Here is a 17,007-nt window from a genome sequence, read left to right on the forward strand (position 1 = left end):
AAACTCAGAGCACAGGAGTCGTCTGGCTTTTCCTGCAGTTTGGTGACAAACTTGGGCTGTGTGGCATCCTGTACCTCTCAAATTCGAAGATGAAATACCCTTTGTACAAGCACATCTGGGTAGCAAAGAGGGTTGTTGTGTTTCTGTGTTTTCCCAGGCAGGAATAATGCCAGATAGAGACCATTGTCACAGGAGAATGGGTCCCCCGCTGATGCATCAGCACCAAGGCAAAGCTGAGACACTTATTTTCCAAGCAGGAGATGCTCATCTTGTGACAGAGCTTCTTGTCTAATGACACTAAATGATTGATGCCACAGATGCAATCATTTGCTTCGTTGGACATTGCAGGAGCTGCGGCGATATACACCAAAACCCATTACTGAACTGCTCCATCCTCATCGTCTCTCTCGCACTACAGGACTCCTGCCTTGAACAGGCATCACCCCATCTATAAAACAACTCATCCAAAATGCATCTTGAGTCAGTATCGAGAGGGTACCTGACTGACTAAGCTTTATTTTATCTTTTAAAATGCTCCACTGGTCTGCTTCTCTTCTTTTTGCAGGGTGGCAGTGTGTCCCTTGGAAGATCTTGCACTCAAAGCAAGATGGTGGGAACTCCAAAACAACAGGCTTGTGCGTGGGGACTGCTCCTTGTGCAGAAGCATTGCACAAAACAATAAAACCTTCCTGCCCTGGGGGAGCAAAAAGCCCCCAAAAACTAATTTCTGCTGTGTAAATGTTGACAGAATGGGGGTTTTCCCTCTGTTTGGCTATGATGGTCTCTTTTTGGAGGACGTAAACTTTGAATCTGAGTAGATTTGCATATGTTGAAGGGCTTGTTTTCTGTAGGGAACGGCTTGGTTCTGACTGGACTCCAGACCTGCCCTGTCCTCACAAAGGTGCCCAACGCCCTTGGCTGGGGGCTGCCTACCCTGCAGAGCGTTAACAGCGTGTAATAATGCTAGAGAAGCAGGCAAGGGACTGGATATATATTTGTTATAGCAACACTGCAGCAGGGCAATCTGGTTTTAGACTTGCTTAAGCACCGTGTGTCGGGAAGCAGGCAGGAGTTTGGGCGAATTATGAGGGGTTTGAGTCTTTTCTCCCCATGGGTGCTGCTGTGATGCTGCTTTGGATAAGGACCCTGTGGGAGCCAGTGAGGCTCATATGCTGGTGTAGTGGGGTACAAGGTGCTCCACGCATCCCTGGATGCAGCCATGGGGATGCTGGGCTCAGTCCTATGTCTTCAGGTGCTTTTCCCTCCCTGTGAACCTCTCTGCAGGGGATACATCAGCAATGGAAGGAGGGAGGGAGGCCAGGACAACTTCCATCCAAACCCCTGCACCCAAGCCTCGCCAAGAGGCTGCACGGCCCTTCCCCTTGCCCTGGAGTGGTCTCTGTGCCCACAGAAACACAGACCCATTGCCGAAGCCTGGCAGCCCTTCCTCCTTCTCCTTCCTCCACCCTTCTGGAGATGACAGATCACAGTCTGGGGCACAGGTACAAGAAAAGAGCTGAGGCAACCCCTGGTCAAGGCTCAAAGCTTTGAGTTTCTTGAGGGCAGCAGGCAGCGAGGTGTCAGACTGGCCAGCCCTCTGTACCCCTGTTCTTTGCCCTTCTCAGCACCCAGACACATTGGCAGCTCTAATCCCCCAGCAGCTGAACGTCCTGCCTGGAGCTGTACAGCTGTGCCTTGCTCCCTCCATCCCTGATTTTGTAGCCCCAGCCATGAGGTGGCACTGGGTGTGCTGAGCCTGCAGGAAGGAATGGGCTCTCGGAGGATGTCTGAGCACAGAAAAAAATGAAAGAAAACAGAATATCCCCCTGAGCTAGCAACCCTTTGCATTGAGGTGCACTGGGCTATTTGGTGCCTGCCCGAGATCACAGGTTTAATGGGTCTGAGAGATAAGGATGGACCTCAGAGGCTTTGGGCTTGGTCTCCAGCCCACAGCTCCTCACGATGAGCTAGTCTGTCCATTCAAACCCCACCAAGCACCTCTGACAATATTCCAGAGCTAGAGCAGAGGCAGGTGATAAATACGATGTCTCACGTGAGCCTGGGTCCATAAAGCCTCTGTTCAGTTGTCACTTTCTGCACTCCTCCTCCCATTTTTGCTGCCAAGTCTGGAGGAGCATTAAACTATCACAAGGAAAGCTGAGAGCTAGAAGCTGCCTTGCCAGGGGTAGAGCTGTGGCTTCATTTAGATGAGCATCACCTGCTGCACAGAGCGCAGAGGGCTGAAATGAGCTGATGGATTCGCTGATGACAGAAGAGCTCTTGGTACTTTGTCTGCTAGAGGAAGCACTGGGAAGAGGGGCTTCAAGAGCTGTGGCATCCTTGCTTTGCCTCTTCCCTTAGCCAGAGACATGGGAAGTGCTGGAGGTTTGGCTGATGCAGAAATCCCATTTACTGTGAAAAAAAAATCCTTGGAATCTGCATTTCCACCGAGTATTTCTGGAATTGCTTTTTATTATTTCCAGTAAGCACAAATTATATTTTTAATATAACACAAGCCACGCACTGCCATCGGCACAGCACTGCACTCCCGTCAATACCAGCTAACTGGGGAAGCAACTTCCCCTGATAAAACAGCGCAGGCTGAGACACGCTGCAGTTCTTATGCAATGGGCCAAACTTTTTGTGTTGCCATTTAAAGTGATCAATGAGCCTGACGCATCCTTGTAATTAGATTTGGTTGCTGATATCTAAGCTTATACTAAATTAGACTAATCTCTTGCTTTCAGAAGCAGATGCGAGTTATCTACCATTGACGGCTCCTGAGTGCAGGAGGAACCAGCGGTTCCCAGAATGCTGATCTTGTGGTGCTTGTTTTGACGGAGTGATTCCCCACAGGGAGCCGCCTCTCTGGGGTCTTGCAGTGTTTCTCTTTCCCCTGAAAACTCACAGATTTACAGTTCATGTGGTGCACAGCAAAGTACCAAGTACTCTGGGGGAGTTGCCAGCGGACCTGGCCAAAGGTGGCACGGCATGGGTTCTTCCCCTCTAGCTGTCTCAGCTGAGATCCAGCCCCTGGGTGTCCAGGGCTTGGGAAATTGCATTTTTGCTGTGGCTGTAGGTGCAGCATCCTGGAGATGCAGGTTAGTGACAGGTCAGTGATAAAGAGGGTTAACGGATTGCCAAGTGATCTTGCCATTGAGTTATTCTGAGAGTATCAAGTTTTATCTCCCTCTACTTTTGGGCTTATCCCTGCAGCGGTGCATGGGTGTTATCACCCACCAGCTCTCACCACATGCTTTCTGCTCTGCAGCAGATGTGATGCTTTCTTCTGTGGGGTTATTGCTGTGGGGTTGCTCTTTTTGGTCTCTCTGCTCTAGCCACCTCTTTACAGCAGGCTCCAAGAAACTGGGAACTCCAGGGAAGAAACTCTGCCAGAGGCTAGAGGACCTGCAGCCAGAGATGGGAAAGGCACAAGAGAAATCATCTTTCAGGATGGAGCTGAGGGTGGGCTCATAGTCTGCACCTCTGCTTGTAAGTAAATCAGCCGGGGTTCACCCCCGAGCCCTGGGGTCCTTGCCTGGGGCAGCGTTTGCATCTTCTGCTGGTTCCCCCCAGACAGGGCATCCTCAGCCACACTGACTTTTGGGAAGACACCCTGTTGGGATATGGGCTATCCTTTGGGAACGTGTCTTGCTGGGATAGCAGTCCCCAGAAAGGTAGCACAGCTCTGATCTGCCCCAGAGCGAACAAAACCAGCTCAGGCTCCGGAGGCAGGCAGGGAGGGGTGGCCATCAGCAGCAACATTCATTGCTATGTTTTTCAAGGTGTGTTATGTGATTTCCACAAACAAAAGCAGAACCCGGAATGGTTTAGAGAACAAAATAACATCTTCCTAGAGCAGTCAGAATTTCCCCTGCTGCGCTGTAAAGCAAACAATGTTTGGGTCGCAGCATTCACTCTCCACTAGCTTCATCTGTCAAAGGAAGAATCTTTTCTGACCCGGAGGCAATAACAAAAGGAAAAAGCCTTGGGAAGAGTTTACAAAATGTTTTGGAATAGCAGGAGAAAGGGCTGAGCTGGAAAGCCTCCCCAAGTCCTGCCAGCTCCATCTGGAGATGGGAGTCTGGTGAAAGGGACCAGAAGCTGGCCTGGGTGCCTAGCCCAGGACCAGGAGCTGGGGACACGCAGCTGGCTCCCAGCTGGATTTTGTGCTCCTCAGGGATGGGTGATGCCTCTGGCTGCTGGAAATTTTCTCCAAAAAGGAAGAGGAGGGAAAGAGACTGCAAACTGAGGTCAAATCTGACAAATAGCTCCAGTGCAAAACATGAGGGGAACCTTTCTGAAAGTGTCAGGACATCTTTTGTTGACGTTTCTTTAAGTGTTTCCATTTGATCTCTTAATGATACTTCATGATTTCTTGGCTTCAGGGCAACATTTTCTTCCTTTAAAATGACATCTGCTCTTTTTTCTTTTTAAAGAGCTCCATAAAGTGCAGAACTCCAGTAACCTCAGCACAGTGCTTTGCTTTGGGCCACGTGAAGCGCTCTGGGATGACACAGTGGTTTCCTCCTCCTGCTGTTGCCAAACAACACCACTCCCTAAATTCTGCTTGATCGACCCAAGCCTTCTCTCTTTCCTTGTGCCTTGGCTGAGGGGTCATGCTACTGCAAACTGAGGCTTCCCAGGGGGTGGGCAGGGTGTGAAAGCTGGACCACCTTCCCTCTGAAGTGATGTACTGCTTCCCATCATGGCACAGCCAGGGCATTCCCAGCAGCTTTCCCTTGCCCTGGTTTGCCAAGCCTTGGGATTTAATTATGAACCTGGAGCTGCCTTCAAGCACAGCTGGAAGCTTGTTTGGTCCCTGCAGCTCATCACGGTTTGCATGGTCTGTGGGGCTGAAGGAGCCCAGGGGTCCTAACCCGGCAGCTCCTCTCCCTCAGGGTGTGCACAGCAGGTCTACTCCGGCAGAGTATTGCCTGCTCTCGGTGTGTAGCCAGAGATAAAAAAAGTGAGAGGGAAGGAAAAGGGGGATGTGAACTGCAGGATCGTGGAGAGGCAGGATCATCCCAGCATCCCTGCCAAAAGCAGGGTCAGGAGAAACCACAAACCATCTCTGTGATTGCAACAGGGAGAAGGAAAAATACCCCAGATAATGTTCCTTCCCTGGATACATCATCTTCCCAGCGCAGAGTTGGGGAGGTGCAAGCAGGAATGGTGAAGTTCCACCAGCGGCACACATCCCCCTTCCACAGTCTCACCCATGGGTGCTGTGGGGTGCTGGGTTGCTCCCCACGGGCAGCTCTCCCTTTCTGCTTGTTTAACTGAAAACAGATCACCAAATTTGACCCAAATCTTCCTTCTCAGAAATGCAGGTATTTGTGCCTGGAAGCACTTTGCTCTCCTTGCTCCCTCTTACAGCCCCATCCTGCCCTCCCATCTGCGGTGACCGCTCATTGCAGGGTCCCCAGCATCCTCGTTAGCACCCTGGTGCATGCTGACCCACCTCCCCTGCGCACAGAGACCTCGAGAAAAGCCACCTTAATGATGCTGCTGCCGCTTTCCCCAGCAGACTCAGCCTCCACACTCTCGGGCTCCTGGGGGAGCTCCCACCTGCGGGTGCCCTGGGCAGGGTTAATTGCAGCAGGAGCCCCGGCAGCTTTCCGAGGAGGCCTTTCCAGCAGGGTGTCAGCACAGTGGAAATCAAAACCTTTCCCTGTCTTGGTTGCTTTCCATAGAGCTCAATTATTCACAGGATGGCTGCCCTGCTGCTCCTGCAGCACGGATGGATGAGGTACCATGCAGCAGACACTGCTGCAAAAAACAGTTTAGTGTTTAATTGAATTTACAATTTCCAGCCTGGATGGGTCTGTGCAAAAAGCTCCTTTCACAGCATTTCTTTGTAAAAAGAAGTGCAGGGCAGGTGAAAGGTTAAGTATTGTATATACTTGGATGATGACAAGGGACCAGAACAGGGAAGAGCCTTTTCTCCTGCCTCAATTAGACAATTCAGGTCACAGAAAACTGTCTCATTTCAGGACGTGCTACATGGATGCTCTTGGTCCTCAGAGAACATGCCCACCCTTCCCAGCTCAGCAAAACTGCACCAAATGGGGAAAAGAGGGTCCCTTAAGCCTGAGGATGCTTGAATATTTCAGTCTCCAGGACATCTGCAGAGATACACGGAGTTTGCCCAGACCTCTTGTCCTAAATTTCTCTTTTGTGGCCAGACACTCCCAAAGGAGCTGACACCCTCCCTCACCCAGCTCTGTCTGCATCATGGGAAGAACACTGTTATTTTATCAGCACATAGGTGATATCACGTTAAGTTAGAGAAATATTGGCTAAGGGAAAGGCTGGCAATGTGTCCAGTGCTGTCAGAGATCTAGGAAAGATACGGACCACCGCAGGTGTGCCCTGGGGTTAACTGGTATTCCTTGAAGTTATTAAATCTGAAAAAATACCTGTCAGGTGGCGTGTTGTGATTAGAGCTCTGCCCTCCTGGGGCGATAGGGATCTGTCAAGTGCTTATAGATTTGGAAATTCAAGAGCTTCTTCTGCTTCAGTTTAAAGCAGTCATGTACAGGTTCATCAGCAGAAGCTGTCTCCACCAGCACTGCCAGAAGTGGAGGTGCAGGTGAGCGGGGTAAGGGTGCTGGGCACGACTCCCTGTGCCAGGCAGAAGGTGAAGGCGCAGTGCAATGTGGCATTTCCCAGTCGAGAAGTTGAGGTTTTGGATGAATAGCAGCAGCAGGTAGGGGACAGGAGGTGCCGAAATGCTCTGGGATCAAAGCCAAGCCGGGCAAGGGCTCTGCATCATTCCCCAGCAGCGCACTGGTGCTGGGGGAGCCATAAATGCCACTCGTGCGAGCCGCAGTCCCTGATTTATGAACCTCACATCCCTTCGTCCAAGCGACTCTCCTTTTTGCACAAGAAAGCAGCCGCCTGGCCACCCGGGAAGGCAGTGGCTGGGTGCCACTGCTCCCACCGGCTCGACTCAGGGGACCCTCACCCAAAGCATCCCCCCCAGCTGGGTCCTGCCTGCCCCTCACTGCTGCCAGGGTCCCCGAGCAGCAGGTCTGGCTCCGTGCTGCATCCCAGACACGCTGTCTGGCCGCGGGGATTAGGCAGACTGGCCCCGTGGGTACCCCGACTGACCCCTCCACCTCCAGCCTCAGGCACGCTGCCAGAGCAGCTGACCGCCCCCACTGAGGAAAAGCCCTAATGACTGCTCGTACCAAATCATTTATTATTTATTACACTAGTAGCATCCTAAAATGCATGAGCAGCACCTTGCGGCTCTGCTCCGGACCAAGAGCCAATTGAGACTGCACTGCCCAGCTCTGCTTTATTATAGAAATCTTCTCAGGCGTGTTTATTCAATGAGGCTGAATGGTATCTGCTCCTGGGGCATTTAATTTGTCCCTGTTTAACAGCAATCGTCCTGGGCTCTTTCTTGCTTTCAGGGCTGTTCTTGCTGAGTAACCCTGCCGGATAGGCTGGCTGAGCTCTGCAAATGCTGTCCTGCCTTGGCGTTTTCTGAGTGAGTGCAGAGAGCAATGCAACAGCGCGTTGCAGTGCAGATAAGAGCGAGCTACCTGCAAGCTGGTGCAGGGGACTCTGCCCTTTATTTCCTACAGGCCAGCAAACAGAGACAGACTCCCCCCTGCTACCCCCCTCTTTCTTTTTTTTTTTTTTTATATGCAGTCTGCAAGTTATGTCTCAATAAATACCAGGCAAGTGACAGTGGCTGTGGTTCAACTTAAAGAGAGCAAAGGTTTCTAACTACTGTGGGGACACAACCGCTCTGTAGGGAGCTGCCTGAGTTCCCGTGTGATGCCAGCAGCCTCTCATGGCAGATGTGATACACCCCGGTGTCAGCAGTTCATGGGGAGAAGGGAGCTGGAGCTGGTGCAGTTGAAATATTGGGATGAAGAAGCAAAATGTATTCCCAGGACCGCAGTCCCATTCGACCCAGAGAAGTGATGCTCCCTTCCGGGGCACATGGGAAGAGAAACACGTGGTCCTGCCCACCAGTGTGATAGGTCTTAGATGCATCATGTGGGGAGAATTCACAAGACAACCTGTGAGTCAGCCCAGGGTAAGGCTCCTCTAAAAACAGCACCTGCACCTTTGTCCTGCTCCAGTTAGCTGAGGAAGGACACCACCTCTTCAGGTTTCCCATACATTAACCCCTCCCAGACTCTCGTAGCAGGTCTGCAAGGGAAGATGCCAGGCTGCACCAGGGCAGCACATTGACTGTGATGTGCATGAATGGGAGCAGATGCTGCAGCACAGGAACACACACCCGAGAAGTAACGTCACTGCTCAGCTGCCTCGGGAGAGCTCTGGCACGTCCCTGCAGCCGGCAGCATCGCAAGGCAGGCTGTGGAAGCAACCCTAGCTTCATCTGCTCGTGGTGGCTTCTGCCTGCTGACACCAGCAGCTTAGAGAGGGAGGTCAGCCACACTCCTTGGCCCCGCGCAGCCACGGCCAGGCGGGAGCAGGTACCAGCAGATGTGGAGAACAGGCAGAGTGACCTGGAAATCCCAGCCTTTCGTTTGCAACAGCAGCACCCCAAAGAGGAACCGCACAGTCCCAGTGCCTCAGCTCTGCCTTCCCTCCCCGCTGGAGCTGTTGGAAGGACCAGAACACCCGTAACACGCTGCAGGCGGGGACAGGACTGCTGGCCAGCATCAGAGGAGATACCACATGGTGCCAGCCATGATGCAGCATGTCTTTCACAGGGTTACGGTCAAAATAACTCTTGCCAGCAAGGCCTGGTTGCATCGTTCCGGTCATCTCATGCAAATGCTTCTCCTTGCAGCGCGATCACATGAAGCACAGATCTTCCTGGGACCACCACAAGCCACTGCCCATCCCTCCAGCCTGCTGCAGTGCTGCCAGGCAGCTCTTGGAGCTGTTGGAAAGGGGAGGATGGGGTAGGATGGGGGCAGCCAGGAGGAATATATGGATGCCTTGCCCACCTTGCCCTCTCCATCTCAACCAAGAGGTCCTCCAGGCTAGTGCTTTCTGAAGCACCATCTGCAGAATAGCGCAGCTCCATGAAACAGGGCTCCAAACCCAAAGGTGTCTGAGTTTAGCAGGACAAGGCAGAAAAGGGGGTGGCTGCTGACCCCACAGACCTTCTGTTCTCAAGGCTGAGCACAGCAAGTGATGGATGGCTTGCTGGGTGCTGCTGGGGAGAAGCAGAGGGTGGAGGAAGGGTGAAGATGATTTCCATCACCCTGCAAGCAGTCCGCAAGGAGCTCACCGGGATCTGAGATGTTGGGGGTGGGGATGGAAAGTTATTTATTTGTTGCTTTCTTCCTCTCCACAAATCTAAAAATAAATCAATTGAAACAAATAGCAGGAGCAGATCAAGGCCAGCACAGGCTCCCAACACCTCTGAAGAGCAGCAGGAGTGAGCAGCTGATTTGGATGCAAAGCAGCCTGGCGGGGCTGGCATTTTACTGCCAACGGCCTTTAGCCCAGGATGTAAAGGTGACAGCGTCTGCTGCTGCTTTGTCTGCCCACCCCTCTTCCCCCTGCCTGCTGGGATGAAGGCTCGCAGGCAGGCTTTGATCTTTCAGCATTTCAAGCTGAAACTTCAAGTGTCTCCTCTTGGATGTGAACCCCTCCAGGGGAAAGAGCTGCTGCAGGCACCCTTGTGCGGGAGATCGCAGCACCTCAAAGCTGCCACCGGCCCCCCTGCAGGCCTCCCAGCACTGTCCCAGTCACGGGGAGGTGCCTACATCATTCCCAAGCCTTTCCCAAATCCCCTCACCCGTTCCTGGCGCTGTAGCCACCCCTTGACCTGGAGCACTTGCTTCTTCAGTGCATGCTGAGGGTCTCCAGCCCACCCTTCCCATCCAGCTCCTCAGGGAAGCCCCCAGAGGTAAACTCATCTGTGATCCGTGGTCCGTTACAGCAAGGCTCGTGATGGACCTGGAGCCCAAGGAAAGGAGAAAGTGAGAATATTGTCTTTTCTCCTTGCATTTTGCATAGTTTACTGAAAGCTGAACTTTTCTGGGATTTTGGAGAACTGGCACTTTGGGAGTTGATGGGACAATGCCTCCTGGCTGGTACATCTGCTCTTGGCTCCCAGAAGGCTTTTGCAAAGTGCATTGGCTCTACTGTCATTCCCCTTCCCCTGGTCAAACAGGGACCCAGGGATGTGATCCTTTGAGCACAGGTCCCTGGCATACAGCTGACTGCAGGCAGCAGTGTGACAAACCCATGGTGCCTCCTCCAGCAAGGTCAAGGAGATGAGCATTAGGGACAGCACAAGGCCCTGAAGACCAAAAATCCTGGGGTTTAGTCCAAGATCTGGGGCTGAACTGTTGGCAAGCGCAACTACGAGTCCTTCTGCCACTTTCCCACTGGTAGAGAAAGGGTCTTGCTCCCTTTGTAGAAGACCGTTGCCACCTCTATAAATAGCAAAGGATCTTCTGATGAGCTTGTGCTAAGTGTCCTCCTTATGCCAAAGCTCTGTGACATTTAAACACTAATTCGCTACATGCCTTACATACATCGCTACGTTCTCGTAGGGGAACTGCAGTCTGTTACAAGGCTCCTGCAAAATCCTCCTTTGCACAAGGTGATCTAGCTGCGAGATGGGGGTGTAGGTGCTCCAGAAGGATGGCAGGGTGGGTACACAGCCCTGTACCACTGCCTCCCTGCAGGAATTCATTTGGATGCTCAAGACACAACTGAAGAGGTCCAGGGGCCTATTTTCCAAATCAGAACAAACACCTAGAAGCAGACACAAGAGATTTAGATGCCTTATTCCCTTGGCAGATGTGGATGGCAGGAGCTTCAGACTCAGAAGCAAGTCACTGGATTCAGATATTATGTCCCTCCTCTGCCCACAGCAGCACTAAACGATGCATGTTGCTCATCCCCATTTTCAGAAGTGATTTTGTCATCTATCCATCCGCGACTAGCAGTCCCACAAAGCTCAGGGACTTGGGCCATGGCCAGGAGCCCCTCTGGGAAGAGGAACCAGTGCCTCTTAGGAGAGATGCTCCCCTCTTGCTTCAGGACTCTCAAAGCCGCTGCCTTACCTGAACCTCAAGACTTCTTCAGTCACTTTTCTTGCAGCCTCCAGATTTCTGCTGCGGGTGAGATTTCCCAGCACGGCAGTTCATGCCATGGAGAAAACTAAAAAAAGTGGGAAACTGCCTTTTGGTTTCCATTGCCAGCAGTCCTGGGCTAAGCCGATGGTCGAGCACGGAGGCTCCTCTGCCTTGCCGTGATGTGGGGGGCAGGAGGCTTGCCTGAGGCACACGCAGCGTGCTCACCGTGCCTGCTCGCCGTTGCTCACTGCACATCTGCTCTCCTCAATAACTCTCCAGTAACTCTCCCTGTCCTTCCCTGGCACTGTGATTTGTTCTGGGTGTCAGCGCAGCACTCCCTGGGAGCCATGAAGATGAATCTAATAAATATAAATACAACCTTGACAATTCCTCTGCCAGCCGAGGCTGGAAAGAAAAGAAAAAAAACCCATTTATTTTACATTTCAGTAGCACGGAGGCCATGCAGCAAATGGCACTGCAGTCACAGGTTTCAATAGGAAAGGTCCCTGCTGTCACTCAGCCAGACACCGCTCCCTGCAGTGAGGGTCACTTGCCCTGCTGGAAGTTAGGGGGGTCCCAGGCACCCCTCGTTATGATGGACCCCCTTAAGGCCCACAGCAGCGACAGGGTGCAAGGGGGGCTGGTTGTGGCCATGGGATGCAGGGAGCACCACAGGGATGGTCCATTCCCATCCCATGGTGACCTGCAGCTGAAAGGGGTTTATAGAAAGTCCCCAGGCTTCTGCCAGCCCCCAGGAGCAGGACGGGTCTGTTGCTACACTGTGGGAAGAGCTGCCTGGGCTGGGGATGTTGCTAATTACAGTTCTACACAAAAAACAAAAACAAAAACAAAACCCCAAAGTCTAAACCCATTCAGGACACGTGAAATACTTGGCTTTTTTACGTGAAATACTTGGCTTTTTTGTATGTTTTGACATCTACCACACTTAAAGCCAGACTCTGAGCATCTCAGATAGAAACACTGACATGTTTTCCTAAAAGTGCACTGAAGACCTTGAAGAGTTTTAGGGAGTTATTTCTCATGGGAGAAGGGTTGTTTCAGCCTCTTCTTGCCAACCTGAGATTGTCCCCCCTCCAGCCTCTGTGCACATCCACAGCTGGCCAGGCTGGTTTCAGTGGGACCACACAGTGGGGACATACTCTGAAAAATGTGTTGTTCTGGTCTGCATCATAAAAATGCATGGATTAATGATGGATGGATGGATGGATGGATGGATGGATGGATGGATGGATGGATGGACGGACAGAAAGCCCCAAAAATGGCCCTTCTACAGAAAAAAGCATGCCTGGGTGGTATGAACATTGAGGAATAAGGCTATCCCCATTTTGTTTGACCACATCTGGAATATGTTGTCCCGTTTTGGGCACCCAATACCAAGAAAGACATTGATAAACAGGAGTAACTTCAGCAGAGGACCATGGAGATGGCCAGGGGCTGGAGGCTTTGTCAGGTCATGCCCTGTGAAGGTGCTGCAGGACTGAGCCTTGCTCCGGCTGGAGAGGAGATGGCTCTGGGGGTCCTGACAGCAGACTTCTAGCCCCTGGGAGAAGAATTCCAGAAGATGGAGCCAGGCTACGACTGCAACATATGGCAGGAGAGGGAAAGACAACAGACACAAAAGAAACAAGAGGAGGAGACGCTGGATATAAAAGGCTTTTTCACAGTGAGGACCGTCAGGCAGTAGACCATGTCCCCAAAGGGGCTATGCTACCTGTTCCCCAGGAGGTTTCCAGGACCCAACTGGATCAAACCTTAAGCAGCCTGGTCAGACCTCACAGCCAACTGCCCAGGCCCTGAAGGCACTAATTGGCCTTAATGGCCCTGAGCTTTCCCCCCTGGTGCCTCCACCCATGCCCATGGTCCCAGGAGCCCATTTAAGCTCAGCTCAGGGCTGTCCCTCCCTCCCTGGGCAGCGCTGCAGGGGTGGTGCTCTACAGTTCTCCTCCAGCTATGCCTGTCCTTGGACACTGATACTCCTGATCCAGGTCTTGACCCATGGAGTGACTTCCCAGCTCAGCCTTGGACCTGCCTCACCACCATGAGCTTGTCTGTTGGGCTGACTCCAGCTGATGTGCCTGTGGCTGCCCTGCCTGGAGATGGTGGGACTAGGTCCCTGCCCTGCTGAGCTATCCTCGGGCAGATCTCCTGGGGGGCTCCAGATGATTTTGTGCCTGAGACTTCTCCTTGCAGGAGACCCTGTCCTTGCTGCAGGAGGCAGAGCAGGTCCCTGGAGCTACACAGCATCTGCTCTAGCTCCTGGAACTGTCTCCAGAGACACAAACACAGGTGAGGAGAGGTACCACAGTGGGGGGTGCTGTGCTGCCCATGGTGGTGCTTCCGAAGGCGGAGAATATTTTAGACTGATGCTTGTGAGGTCTGGTTTTTGCTTTGCTAGGGTCACAAAGCTGCTGTAGAGGCGTTGGGGGGCGAAGGGAGTTTCACACTGGAGAGGGAAATGCAGAGCCCACTCAAGCAAGTGTGTGTTCAGAGAGACGATGGCAGCAGCCATGCCTGGTGGCTGAGGCTTTTCTGGCAGTCAGGGAGCACTTAAAGCAGTCCCACCACCTGCCAGGAAAGGGCTTAGAGCTGTGTGAGCTGTGCAGCCACTCTGGCCCCCTGGGGCTAAGGGCTGGATTGCTCTCTCCCCTGATGGCTGTAGTAATTAATACCACCAGGGAGGTAGTACACAGATATTAGTGTTTGATAGTGATTAATGGGTCTAATAGGATTCTAGCAGCCAGTCATTTTTGTTTTTTCACTGTGTCTTTCTGAGCCCGGCCAATATAATAAAAACTCTGAAGAAAAGACCATATTACTTTAATATTTCAGTGCTGTTATTGAAAACCATTAGCTGAGGCTTCTTGCCACTGTGGAGTCGTGCGCTAATGCAGCTCACCTCCCTGTGCTTGAGGGATCAGCATTTTCCCACCCTGCAGAGCCAGGAGCTGCTCCCACGCGTGCATGGCCAAACCACGGTGGTCCCTTTGATGTGAGCAGGGTTTGTGTCCCTGAGGCCAGAGGACCAAAGGGTACCTGCAAACTCAGGTCTATGAACCTGCCCTTCTGCAGAAATTCCTCCTTCTTCAGAAACTCTAAAGATCTTCACTTCCTCCCCAAAGCATATGTTAATCTAATTTAATTGTACCTAGTGATACTGAACATTAAGTCCTTGCTGAATTCCCACAGTGATTCTCTTTAGCAGTGCAGCAGCAGGGCTGCTCTGCTGAGCAACTCTAATTTCTCTGCTGGAGGCAGTCACCTGCTGCAAGTAAAACAGTTCATTTAATGCATAGCTCTGGGCTGCGTAGAACTCTTGGCAAGAGATGGTCTCTGGTAAACACCACAGAAGCTGGAACCAGGGCGGTGTGGGAGTCTGTGCCTGCACAGCAGTGTTGCATGCTAAACACCTCCTGCTGAAGCACCTGGTGGTTCCGGAGATCATGTTGGTAAGTGGGAACTTGATGCTCTGCGCAGGAAGACCACCCTGGGCCAGCAGTTCTGCAGTGAAAGTACAGACTGGCCCTCTGGGGTCTGCATCATGCTGGAGAGTGATGCTTCCTCCCTCAATTTCTGTTGCAGTCTGGGTTTTGCATCGCTTGTCCCTAAACGCATCATCTGGCTCTTTCCAAGCTATTCAAGAGGAATGTGGACACATCAGCTCCAAAACTGACCTTCCCAAACTGGGACTGGGGGTTCCTGCAGGTGATGCCCATCACCCCTCCACCATGGCAGCTTGCTGCAGAAGGGGTTAACAGTAACCAGCTGCTGCCAGCAACTCCTTGCCCATATTTCAAAGCTGTCCGTGTCCTCCCCTAAATGCCATCCAGCTAAGATGCAGCCTAATTGATTCTTTCTCCAGCCCCTGTTTTGTTCCTTGCTGATGAGTGTTATTAATTGTAGTCTGCTCTCCCTGTGGGTACATTCCACAGTGGTGCCCTTCGCTCCGTGGCAGAGCTTGTGAATCTTCTTGAAGGAGAAATGGGAAAGCCCTGGAGGACCACGAAATGAGCTTCAAAGAGAAGTTCAGGATGTTTTGCAAAACCTCCTATAGCCTTAAAGCAGTGGGGTGGGACTGGGATGGGAGCGCAAGCCTTGCATGCGCAAAGGAGACTAAAGCGTCTGAAAGATGGGATGTACATGGAGTCCTTTCCCCATCCTGCTGTTGGACAGTGAGCTTATCTTCAGAGCCTCCCCTATTAGTACATCTCACGCAAGCTGCTGTTGTTTTCTCCTGGTGCTGGTCTTGGCAGGACTGTAAGTGCTATTTGTTTTAGAAGGGAAGTAAAACACATCCCTCAGCCCAAGAGATACAATCTGCTGAGGACTCCCCGCTGTCTGCTGACCCCATGCAGCGCTCCCCTGCTCACCCCCACAGCCACGCAGAGCCTGCCAGGCTTCCCATGCTCGTCCTGCACCGAGCGATGGCTTGGGAATGCCTCAGGATCTGGCACTGGAGTCACCCAGGTGGCTCTCACAAGCGCATCAACCTAGTTCATCTCTTTTGGGTTCAGCCTTGAGTGCCACATGCCCGCTTGCAGCAGAGCTTTGCTGCACCCTCTGCATGTCCAGGCTGACACATTTCTGAGACCCCCTCATCATATCAAGGTGGGCTCTGAAGCTGCTTGTGGGATGCTGGTGCAGATGGTCTGAGGAGGTCTCTGGAAGCCCCTCTCCAAGCAAAACAGATCTCCAGTTCTCTTCCAGCAAATGTGTGAAAGTTCTGGAAAGAAGATCAATCAGCTCTGAAAGGATTATCCATGGGGCTTCGTGTTCAATTAATGCCCCAGATCTAACGACAGGGCTATTTTTCAAATGGGACACCCCCCGCCTTAGGAGTAATGCAATAGCTGGTACAACCTAATCACACTTCCCGATGAGCCCTGTCGCTGCTGGTGATGGATAGTGTTAATTACAGCAGGCCCTACAGCAGCCATGGCCCAGCCCAGGCGAGGGGTCCTCCCAACACTCAGCAAGCCACTAAGCAAGGATATAAATGCTTCTTGCCAAAAAAACTGAAGCCATCAGCATCAGGGAGAGTTGCCCTTGCATTGGCTGTGTGTGGTCTTTGTGGCAAGCTCTTGTTTGATGGGCGACTTTGGGATGTTTTGTTCTGCAGCTCTGAGGCTTCCAGTGTGAGGCAGGGCTTGTTCCTGTGCGTGAACTGGGGACATTTGCTGTGTCTCTGCAGTAAATGTCTGATACGTGGTGGAAGAGGCTAGAGATTGCTCTTCTGCCCAGAAGCCTGTTACTTGACACAGTTGCTAAAGTCTAAGAAAGTTTATCCATATTCGTGGCATCTCACTGAAATGAGGCATTTTGAGTGGCAGCATCTAACTTTGATGAGATCTCACAACAGACTTTTTCTGCTCGCTTTTAAAGCGACTCTTCAAAGCCAAACTCTATCTGCTGTAGATAAGAAAACCAATAAATCAGCTTTTCCTTCCACAGGAGCGCTGCTGGCTCTAGGAAAGCAAGACCTTCCTTCACCTGAAATCCTAACTGGGTTGCAAGGAGTCGCAGACCCCCATCTGAGCCAGAGCTGTCCCCTGCTACTGTTTTCCTCCACACGTTGCAGCGTTCTGCCCCAGATTCACCTGTCTGGCCAGATCCCAGTCTGTTTGCCCTGGGAACAGGGATGGGAAGCGCGCTCTGCCCTGGCACGTGCTGCCGGTGTCTGGCTGGAGCCGGGAGCTCTGCTTCAGTCCTTGGTGGTGGCGGGATGCACATGGGCTGTTTTCTGGTGGTGCACGCAGCAAATGCAGACCTTTGGAGCGGTCTGCATTTTTTTTTTTTTTTTGAAAGCAGATTCAATTATGAGAGCACAATGATGTTCCCTTATTAAGTGTTGCTCTCCAGGCAGCTTCTGGAAGCAGCCAAGCAATGGCACTAGCAGCTCTTCCTTGTTTTCCTGCCCCCCTGGGTGAATACATGAACCCAGCGCTACCACAGC

This window comes from Falco cherrug, chromosome 15, assembly GCF_023634085.1.
Source record: "Falco cherrug isolate bFalChe1 chromosome 15, bFalChe1.pri, whole genome shotgun sequence".
NCBI lineage: Eukaryota > Metazoa > Chordata > Aves > Falconiformes > Falconidae > Falco > Falco cherrug.